Source organism: Triticum urartu, chromosome 5 (genome assembly GCF_003073215.2).
Source record: "Triticum urartu cultivar G1812 chromosome 5, Tu2.1, whole genome shotgun sequence".
Classification (NCBI taxonomy): domain Eukaryota; kingdom Viridiplantae; phylum Streptophyta; class Magnoliopsida; order Poales; family Poaceae; genus Triticum; species Triticum urartu.
Genome location: NC_053026.1, coordinates 9,581,061 through 9,593,490, shown reverse-complemented (window position 1 = coordinate 9,593,490; position 12,430 = coordinate 9,581,061).

Genomic DNA, 12,430 nt, shown 5'->3' with positions numbered 1-12,430 from the left:
CCAAGTCAAACTGACTATTAACTGCTGACATCACCCTGTCATGCTGACATCATAATGCATTCCAAATTAATTTTATCTATTAATTTCAAAAATGATTTAAACTTTTAAATTATATAAAATAAACCGTAGCTCGGATGGAAAAACTTTGTACATGAAGTTGCTCAGAACGGACGAGAACGAATCCAGAATACGCAGTCCGTTCGCCCGCTACGCATCCCTAGCATAGCGAACACGCAAGTTTCCCCCTCTGTTTCATCTGTACACCGGGGATACTCTCCCGGATTTTTCCCCCCCTTCAGCGGTATCACCTCATACCGCGATAGGCACCCCTAGCACCGCTTACTTGTCATGTCATGCATCGCTATGCATCTGTTTGCTTAAATATTTATTGGTTCTTCCCCTCTTTCTCGCTAGACACCGAGACCGACACCGCTGCTACCCAGTACGACTACGGAGTTGACGACCCCTCTTTCTTGCCAGAGCAACCAGGCAAGCCCCCCCTTTGATCACCAGATATCGCCTACTCTTCTCTATACTGCTTGCATTAGAGTAGTGTAGCATGTTACTGCTTTCCGTTAATCCTATACTGATGCATAGCCTGTCCTTGCTACTACTGTTGTTACCTTTACCTGCAATCCTAATGCTTAGTATAGGATGCTAGTTTATCATCAGTGGCCCTACATCCTTGTCCGTCTGCCATGCTATACTATCGGGCCGTGATCACTCGGGAGTTGATCACGGGTATATACTATATACTTTATACATGATACATGTGGTGACTAAAGACGGGTCGGCTTGAGGAGCACCCGCGAGTGGATCTTTGAGGCGGAGCGACAGGGCAGGTTCCGACCACCTAGGAGAGAGGTGGGCCTGGCCCTGGTCGGCGTTCGCGGATACTTAACACGCTTAACGAGATCTGGGTATTTGATCTAAGTCTGGCCATTTGGTCTATACGCACTAACCATCTACGCGAGTAGTTATGGGTATCCGCGTCGTGGTATCAGCCGAAGCCTTCGTGACGTCAGCGACTGAGTGGCGCGCGCCGGATTGGACGTAAGCCTGCTCTTGTATTAAGGGGGCTAGTTCTGCTTCCGGCCGCGTCGCAACGTGCAGGTGTGCTAAGGGCGATGGGCCCAGACCCCTGCGCTTAGGTTTAGACCGACGTGCTGACCTCTCTGTTGGTCTAGGTGGGGCTGCGACGTGTTGATCTTCCGAGGCCGGGCATGACCCAGGAAAGTGTGTCCGGCCAAATGGGATCGAGCGTGTTGGGGTATGTGGTGCACCCCTGCAGGGAAGTTAATCTATTCGAATAGCCGTGATCTTCGGTAACAGGACGACTTGGAGTTGTACCTTGACCTTATGACAACTAGACGGATACTTAATAAAACACACCCTTCCAAGTGCCAGATACAACCGGTGTCGCTCTCTCACAGGGCGACGAGAGGGAGGATCATCGGTTAGGATTATGCTATGCGATGCTACTTGGAGGACTTCAGTCTACTCTCTTCTACATGCTTGCAAGACGGAGGCTGCCAGAAGCGTAGTCTTCGAAAGGATTAGCTATCCCCCTCTTATTCTGGCTTTCTGCAGTTCAGTCCACCGATATGGCCCTTTACACATTTACCCATGCATATGTAGTGTAGCTTCTTGCTTGCGAGTACTTTGGATGAGTACTCACGGTTGCTTTCTCTTTATTTCCCTCTATCCCTTCTACCTGGTTGTCGCAACCAGATGTTGGAGCCAGGAGCCAGACGCCATCGTCGACAACGACCCCTACTACACCGGAGGTGCCTACTACTACGTGATGCCCGCTGACGACGACCAGGAGTAGTTAGGAGGATCCCAGTCCAGGAGGCCTGCGCCTCTTTCGATCTGTATCCCAGTTTGTGCTAGCCTTCTTAAGGCAAACTTGTTTAACTTATGTCTGTACTCAGATATTGTTGCTTCCGCTGACTCGTCTATGATCGAGCTCTTGTATTCGAGCCCTTGAGGCCCCTGGCTTGTAATATGATGCTTGTATGACTTATTTTATTTGTAGAGTTGTGTTGTGATATCTTCCCGTGAGTCCCTGATCTTGATCGTACACGTTTGCGTGTATGATTAGTGTACGATTAAATCGGGGGCGTCACACGCAGCTGGAGATGCTCTAATCCATCTAATTAATTCTAAGAGTTGGCATTGCTTCCATGGTTTTCCATTCAATCCAAGGGCTCATATTCAATGTTTTGCCACAATCCCATGCATGTCTAGCCCCAATCACATACAACGACCTCCCTCACCCGATCCTCCCCTAATTAATTAGCATGTCCAATATCTATTCTAGCACTAACAATTTAATTATATCCTACGTAATATCACCAAGCAATTAATATCTTGTCAAATATTAGAGTCCAATGCAATCAATATATTACCTAATATTAACGGGCATGACACGTACACGATTAATGTGCCATAGATTTAATATATTGCCTAATATTAATGTGCATTGCATGTACACAATTACTGGTAGATCGATAAATGAGGAGGTTACATCTGTAGTTCTTTTTTATCATAGAAAGGATAAATATATTTTTCCTAAGCCACAAACAAAGAATTTCGTTAGTAGACTATACTACAAATTTCATTCATGTCATTTAATATAGTAAAGCAAGTGCGCATATAAATTGCAAAGGCTCAACTAGCTAGACTGGACACTCATTTTTTTAGACTATACTCTTGGCCTTAAACAAACAATTTAGATAGTAGACTAAATAAATAAATAAATGTACCACAAAAACAATTATATAGCCAAAGAGGTGTACGCAGAAATAGCGGTACCTTAAATAGCTTCATTGAAAGTTCATATCTTAATTTCTAAATTATACTACTGATGTAAGACAATTTTTATTGTGGGGCACGGGATGTCGTGGGTTTAATTTGCAAGAACTTATGCACCTCTCATTACAATTGCCCACTAGGTACCGTCTAATATTTTTGATTAAGGGGACAATCATGGATTAATAAAAAGGAAGGTTTCGTATGCAAGTTGATTTTTCTTTATTTTAGAAAAGCAGCAACAAGTCCTACTAAAGAAAATATATCATCAAGTTTATACCATCGATGGCATTGTTAGCTCAGAAGTCGTCGTCATCAGGTTGGGTGTGATATCGGATAGAAGATGACATGGATCGCAGTCCTTAGGGTTGTGCTGCTTATGTGTTGTACCGGGGCTGGTCGCCTTCTCCTCCAATAATGAATCGAGAATTTTATGATTTTTAAGCTCAAGTTCCCTATACAGGATAGATTCAACATGTTGACCCACATAGAGGCCTCTAGGGTTTCCTTGAGCTTCTTGGCAGTAGCTCGATCAAGGGCAGTAAGTGGCGCTTGGTTGCGGAGCATGGGGCCAAGGCAGTGGTGTGCATGCGAGGGTGGTGCCATAGGGTCGGAGCAAGAGATGAATCAGGTCCGAATTACTATCTCCATCCCGCCAAGTTATTTATGTGATTTGATGAATTTCACATGCAATTGGTTCGAGGCGGCTATTGCTAGTCTTACGTGAGCAATTATTAGTGATTATAGGATTGAGGGCTATTTCTTCCAAAAATAGGTTGTGTCTAGGAAAGAAAAAGTAATCAAGACTCCAAACAGATGACTTAGTCGGTCTTTCTACAGTTACGCATTTACCAACTCAATGTTCTGATGTTGTCTTAAGCTTATCCAAAGCAAAAGATATAACACAATGGAAGAGTTGAATAATACTTGGGCATACTCCACGGAGCTTAATCAGTACCAAATATTTCCTGGTACTCTGTAAGAAACAATTCCTCGGAGAGAACACCCAGTTATAGCTACAACAGTTCAGCTAGCTACTGTTGACTGTCCAGATCCATCACGTCATTTTATATGTAGTCAAATAATTATTGAGAAAAATTGTGATGCTTAACCTAGACTTGAATAGTTTTCCAGACTCTATTGGCCCTAATCAAACAAACCTAGACCTTAATGGTTTCTAGACTGCACTATTGGTCCTAATCAAGCAATTTAGATTATACATAGATTACATTAAGATAACAAACCCCATACTTATAAAATAGTCAAGTAGGTGCACAAAGACATAGCGATGTGTCTAGTAGATCAAAACTTTGTACTTTCTAGATTATATTACTTACCCTCAAAAGACAATTTTGATATTCTCACCACAAAAATGCAACGGATAATTAGAAGTTGTGCACCTCGCTACAATTGCCCCTTTACTACTGTCTAACTTTCTACCCCAGTTAAATTCAGTGGGGGGGGGGGGGGGGGGGGGATCGTGTATGTGAACTGATATTTCTTTATATATGAGGGGAAGTTACGTAAGCTTTTGCAAGTCATTCGTAAGTGTAGGATTTTCGATTAATAAAAGGGGAGGTTCGTGTATGTGAACTGATATTTCTTTATATATGATCACTTGTTAGGACCGAGTAATTTGCACTAGGTCCTTAACAAGGAATTTTTTTAGTAAACTCTCTACCTTGCTAAGAATTACTAATTGTGACTCCAAATAGATGACTCGATCAAGTAGTGTACAAATAAATAGTGACGCACGCCACACATAATTTTCTACCTCGCTATAATTTAGATAGTACATACACTACACTAACAAAGCACGTCACACATTTATAATATAGACAAGTAGTGTACAAATAAATAGTGACGCATCAGGCCCAACTAATATCCTCAATCCACCAAGTCAATTGATTCATTTGATAAATTTACTAACCAAATTTATTAGATGACGTTCCTGTAAGTTTTATATACACAAAACTTAGTTACCACAAGTTAGAGACATGTCTGTAAATAAAACTGTCAGTTAATTCTTTTTCTTTGCTAAGAATAACCAATTATAAGACTAGAAATAGATGACTTGGTCTTAGTTACCACACGTTTGATGCCCATCTTACAATAAAATTGTCGAGAATGGAAACTTTCTTCCTGCCAAAGAATAACTAATTAAGACTCCAAATTGATGACTCGGCCGGTCTTTCTTCGGTTACATGAGTTCCAACTTCACTGTCACCTACAACTAGCATATTAAAGACAAAAACATCATGTACATCATATTCTTCCTTGTGCACGTATGAGTCGAACAATATTTTGCCATATTTTGGAGGGCGTTCTTAGTCGCTAACATCCCTCATCTTCTTTTTTGAGAAATAACTATCGAGCGGAATAAGATGCATGGAGCTGTTCAATGTGATAGAGATCAAACACCCATTTATAATTGTTATGTTGTCAAGGAGGTGTACACAAAATAGTGATGTCTCCACTAGATTGAAGCATTGTATTATTATACTACCTCTGTACACAAACGTAAGATATTTTTGTAGTTTAAATTAAAATGTGAAAACATTTCATATTGAGGAACATAGGGAATAGATTATACTACCTCCTCGCAGCAGATAATTTTTATATCCCGACAACACACATGCATGTCATAATTAAAAAGAACTTCTGCACCTCGGTGCAACTACCACTTTGCTACAGTCTAGGGTTAATCTTGGATTAAAAAAAAAGGGAGGTCTGCTATACTGTACCACTGGCAAAGGACACATTCTATTGTTGTTGCCCCCTCCATGTGCCGACTTTTCATATCACACATGAGAGGGGGTTGTTGAAGTGTGTATGTGGATTGCCTAGCACTTTTCACAAGTTCAGACTGATGGGTGAACTGGTTAGTTACATAAACTTGCAACGAAGAGGATCAGCGTTCAAAATCCAGTAAACACAATAAATAATTGCGGCATGCCGCCGCTTCTGCTACCCATGTCATAAATCCAAAGGAGCATAGATGTAAGGGGGAGTGTTGGAGTGTAATGTCCGACCCTCTTCATCAGTTCGGACTTTTGGTTGTGTTGGCTAGTGCATGAACATTAACAGATTCACAGACGTGCACATCGGATGCAAGGAAGTGCATCATGGACAATAAAAAAGATGATGTTGGAACACTTTTTTCTTTTTTGTGAAGACTTACTACAAATGACATCAAGTCCAAATAAAAAAATCTGGTTGATTTTTTTGTGAACATATATCTAGTTGAACTTGATTGCAAAGACCATGATACTTTTAAAGACTTGACCGTTGGGCACTACCAAAAGACAGCTTGTATAGTTTGTCAGCACAAGATGATAATTAGCAAAACTAGCAAACGGCATTTCAAACAGAAGATACCAAGCCAATCATGCATTAAAGAAGAGAATGGGTATGCAAATTGATAATTTTCAACATATTATAGGAACGATTAGTTTCTATTAAATCTTACATATATAAGTTGGTTTGGTTCTGCAAAGAACAATGGAATTATCTATCTAGTGGACATCAAAATTCCAACTCGAGCTCTTACCCAAGTACCAAAGGAAACGCGTGCACTCGCGCGTGCACGGTGTAGCATGTAGGCTTGTTATATTTCTGTGTGAAGGCTTGCAAGTAATGGCACCAAATGCTAGTAAAGAAAATATTTAGTCAAATTTCTCGACTAAGATTTCATAATGATAATGATTCACAGATCTTCAGTACTACAAAAATGTTAGATGGAAATATGCAATAGCAAAACCTTCTGTTTTGGCCTCAACCAATATTATAACAGCAATGAAACATCAAGTTATGCAACCGAGTGACTATCTACCTTAGCTCTTGCTTGAGCATATTTATACAAAATGATAATTGTATAATGGAAATTTGGCAAGATCCACCTAAATATTATAATGCAAAAACCCAACACGGTCCCGATTTGCCAAACAGGAGGCGACACGGGCGGCATCGAGAGGTAGTGGTTGTGACCCCCCCCCCCTCCTCACTTGCCACCTGTGCTACTACTACCCTATTACCCCACGCCACTAATAGGCTTATCCCTAGTAGTTTTCTCTCACACTCGTCGGGTTGGCTGCGTTTATGTTAGACGATGACATGGATCATGTTCCTCAGGATTGTGCTTTCTTATGTGTTGTACCGGGTTTGCTCGCCTTTCTAACTTGAGCAATTTATATGCCTAAGTTAGACATGTCATTCTCCCTTGCCAGGGTTTTCACCCGCTTTTACTCCAACAATGAATGGAGAATTGTATGGTTTTTAGCTCAGTCTTTTGGTATGGGATAGATTGAACATGTTGACCCACGTAGAGGTCCCTAGGGTCTCAATTGCGCTGTGGCATCCAATATCGTGGAACTGGCTCGACTAAGGCCAATAGGCGGTGCTTGGTTACGGAGCATGGGGATAAGGCAGCAGGGTGCGTGCGATGGCAGTGCCATAGGCTCAGAGTGCGAGTGCATCAAATTAATTTCTCCCATTCGTCAAGTTAGCTAAGCTATTTTATAAATTTCACATGCAATCAATTAGAGGCAGCTCTTGCAAGTCTAACGTAAGCAGAAGTTAGTGACTAGATATCAACCTATATATTTCAATAGACTGTAGAGTATGAATAGGTTATACCTAGCTAAGAATAACTAACCAAGACTCCCAATAACTGACTCGGTCAGTCTTTGTTCAGTTACTAATTTCCAACTCCATGGTCAGATGCAACCTTAAGCTTATCCAAAGCAGAAGATAAAACACAATGTACATTATATTATTCCATACAGAAGTATGATGGAAGAGTTGAAAAATACTATGTTGAATTATGAAGGGCTTAATCAGTCACTAATCCTGATACTTTAAACTTTTTAGGAAATAAGCTATTAGTGAAAAATAACCACTTACAGGTACAACAATTCAGCTAGCTATTGTGTTGACAACATTCCAGATTTCATCACATCATTTAATATGTCCTTGAGCCCAACAAGTGTAGAAAAAATCGTGATGCTTAACCCAGCTCTTAATACTGTTCTAGATTGTCCTATTGTACCTAATCATAGAAACCCAAACCTTAATAGTTTTCTAGACGGCACATCTGGCCCTATTAAACAATTTAGATAGTATCTACGTAGCTTACACTAAGATAACACACCACATATTTATAATATAGTCAAGCAGGTTGACAAGGACACATCGATGCGTCCACCACACCGAACCTTTGTATTTCAGATTCTCACGACATATGTTCGAAGGATAATTAAGAAGATGTTGAGCACCTCACTACAACTGCCCCCTTTGCTACTATGTAACATTCTAAATTGAAGTGCAATCTTACGGATTAATAAAAGAGGAGGTTCATGTATGTGAATTTATATTTCTTTATATATATTAACTTGCTAGGACTGAGTAGTTTGCACTAGGTCAATAACAAGGGAATTGTTTAGTAAACTTTCCACCTGGCTAACAATTACTAATTATGACTCCAAATAGATGACTCGGTGGGTCTTTCTTCGGTTCCAAAAATGCCAACTCAGAGGTCATATGCATGTAGTCAAAGAAGTTCAGAGAAAAATTTGCATGCCTAACCCAGACAATCGTAGTCTTCTAAACTACTATAATATTGGTCCAAATCAAACAATTTAGATAGTACGGAGAGTCGTAGACTATACTAACAAAGCACATCACACTGTTATATATATTCAAGTAGTGTACAAATAAATAGTGACGCGTTCACTAGATTGAACCTGCGTATTTTTCTAGATTATACTATGTACTCGCAAACGACAATTTTCATATTGTCACAACAGTCGTTCATAGGATAGTTAGTAAGAACTTGTCCACCTCACAACATCTGCCCCTTGACATCTGAAAGTTCTTGTGACCCTCACGACAACTGGCCTTTGCCATCTCACATTATTAATTTAAGGGGGCAATCATGGATTAATAATAGGGGAGGTTTCCGTATGTGAATTGATATTTCTGTTTATATGCTGACTTGCTAGGAATGAGTAATTTGCAGTAGGTCCTAAACAAGGGAATTGTCTTGTAAACTTGCCATCACATCCCATTGTATATTAGTATAAAGAACAGCAAGCCGTAACTAGAATCAGTACTTCTAGAGACTAGACTGTAGGGGGCAGGCCAAACATAAAACTTCAAAAATTGACAGCACATGGTGATTAATTAGCAAAACCAGTGCAACCATAAAACTAGAATCCTCACGGGAAAAAAAAACATAAAACTAGAATCTACCAAACTCACTACGCATTAATGAACACAAATACAGGCTTAGTCAGGATTGTCATATTAAACTGAAAACTTCATCTAATTTGTAGTACATTAGTAGTGGTTTTATAGCCTTGTACCAATATTATTTTTATCTATAAATCTTTAAAAAAATATACACATACAAAGCAGGGTAACCTACTATTTTCTCCTAAAAAACCTAACACTAGTGAAACTCTGAAGTTACGTGGGCGCGTGCGCGCGCGCGCACACAGATAGAGAGAGACAGACAGACAGACGCGCGCGCGTGCGCACACACAGAAAGAGAGAGAGGGAGAGAGACAGACGCGCGCGCGCACGCACGCATGCACACACACACTGAAGATTAATTTGCAACATGCAAATTTGGTAAGCTCCACCTAGACAATCTAATGCAAGACAAAAAAACGGGCCTGCGGCGACCATAGCCTGCTGTAGCGACCTTCCCCCTCACCTACCACTCTCCCTCGTTATTGCCGATGGTGGCCTCCTGGCAATGCATGACAGTGAAGTCACTACGGTTGTGGGATTTCTTCTCAATTCTCACAGTGTCGCACGGGATGTGGTGGGACGAACTTCGAGGACATGCTAAATGGTGGTGGAGGGGCCTTTCAGTGATCATGGACGTGGCATGTCCATATCATGTGGTGTCAACATCAGGTCGCAGTAATTCAATAAGCATGCCTCTTGATGTCAGATTAGTGTGGTTATCCTCCTTCCTGCGTTGGAGTGGTCCTTAGGGGTTTGCCTTGCCTCTGAATCGTATTGAGTCACCTTTTGCCAACATGTCCTTGTTTGTCAGTGCTCTAGGCACACTTTAGATGTCTAATTTTGCAGCGAGGGTTATTGCTTGCTTTTTCTGCAAAATGTAACTGAGGCTTTATGGTTTTCCACCTCACCTTTCCTGCTATGGGATGGACTTATCATGTTGACCTACACATGAGGCACTTAGGAATTCCCCCTACTGCGGCATGCAGTATAGTGCCATGGGCTCGATGGAGGCCGGTAGTTAACGACTTGGTGGTGGAGTGTAGGGCTGGGAGCACCGTGTGCATGTGACAGCCGTGGAATAAGGCCGGTGCTTGATTGCAAATTAATATCTTAAGCCTGCCAAATTAATTTAGTCATTTGATCCATTTACGAACCAATTTTCTTTGAGACTTTTACATTTCAACCCTTAACTCGAACCCACTACTCAGATTTGCCCCTAATTTTAAAGTATGCTCAAATTTACCCCTCTGCCGTTATGTGGTATTATAGAAATACCCCTATACGATGTTTTTGCCAGGTCTTCTCTACTTTATAAGCTTCACAATGTCCCTCTGTAGATGCTAGTGCTTTCCTTTCTTTTGTAGCATTCCCGATCATCTCCATGGATGTCAGTTCCTGTTTTGGGGTGTTTATGTTTTCAGGGAAAATAAATATTTTTAGGGATGCAAGAAAAGAATGGAAAGCACCAGCAGCTACAAAGGGACGTTGCGAAGCTTATAAAGTAGAGAATACCTAACAAAAACATCGTTTAGGGGTATTTCTATAATACCACATAACAACAAATGGGCAAATTGAACACACTTTGAAATTAGGGGTAAATCTGAGAAGTGGGTTCAAGCTAAGGGCTGAAATGTAAAAGTCCCATTTTCTTACCAGAGGTTCTCATAAGTTTGTATATGCAGAAGTTAGTTACCACACATTTGTGTCATGTCTTACAATAAAGTATCGAGTAAATACTTTCTTACTGGCAAGGATTCATTATGACTCAAAATATATGGCTACAACGGTCTTAGTTACCACATGTTTCGTGGACTATTCTACAATAAGAGGTTGAGTATATTAAATTGTCGAGTAGAAAAAAATCTTCCTGTCTAATAATAACTGATTAAGACTCCAGACATACGATTCAGTCGGTCTTTCTTAGGTTACACGCAGATATAGCAGATTAAAGACACAAACATGATGTACATTATATTCTTCCATGTGGACTTATGCGCAGTAAGTTGAACAACACCTATTTTTATGATGGAAATGGAAGAATTGAAGAATTTTTTGCCGTATTGCATATGGCTTTCTCAATCACCAACTTGTCTCATCTTTTTTTGTTGTTGGGAAATAACTATCAGCCGGAGTAACGTGCATGGAGATGTTGAATGTGATTGGGATCGAATGCCGATTTACAACTATTATGTTGTCAAGGAGGTGTACACAAAATGGCGATGTCGCCACTAGATCGAACCATTGTATATTTGCAGGTTATCCTATGTACTCGCAAAAGATAACTGTCATATCCTCACAACAGCCAGTCATGGCATAATTAGAAAGAATTTGTGCACCTCGGTGCAACTGCCCCTTGCTACTGTCTAGGGGCAATCTTTGATTAATAGAATGGGAGGTCTGCTATAACATACCACTGGAATAGGACACATTAACCTACACACACGCATGCAAGCTCATACATCATGGACAATTAAAAAAGGATATTGGATAGTTTTTCTGTGTGTGAAGTCTTACTATACAAATGACATCAAGTACAAATAAAGAAATCTCCAGCTAAACTAGATTGCAAAGACCATAATACTTCTAAAGACTTGACTGCTGGGCACTAGGCAAACAAAGCTTGTATAGTTTTTTTTTTGCAGTTGACAGCTTGTATAGTTTGTCAGCAAATGATGATATTTAACAAAACCAGAACAGAGAATTACGACCAGAAGCTACCAAGCCAGCCATTCATTAAATACGAGGATATTTGGTATGAAAATAATATGTTTTCTTTGGCATATTATATATGAATGACTAATTTTTATTAAATCGTACATAATTAAGTTGGCTTTGTTCTTTAAAGAACAAAGAAACTAGCTAGCTAGCAAACATAAAAATTCTAGCTCTAGGGAAAACCCTCTGTTTTTGCCTCAATCAATATTACTACGGTAGTCAAACTTCAAGTTACGCAATTGAGTGCCTATCTACCTGAGTCCTTACTCGATACATATTTACACTTTAAATGATAGTCGTGTCATGGAAATTTGTCAAGCTCCACAGGAATACTCTAAATAAAAAACCCAACACGGTCCTGATTTGACGAACAGGAGGCGACACGGGTGGAAACCAGAGCCAGGAGTTGTGACCCCCCAGACTTGCTACTTCCCTCACTATTGATGGTGGTAGCCGACTGGCATTGCACGTGAAGTGACCTAAGTTGTTGGGATTTCTCTTCTGGCGGTGCCACATAGTGTTGTGGAAATCGAGCTTTGGTGGGGAACAATCAACAAAGGAGGGGGCCTGCAGGTGGTCAAGGAGGTGGTGTCGCTGCGTTATGCGGTGTTGACATCTTTGTCACATGGATTTTGTCGGCATGCCATTG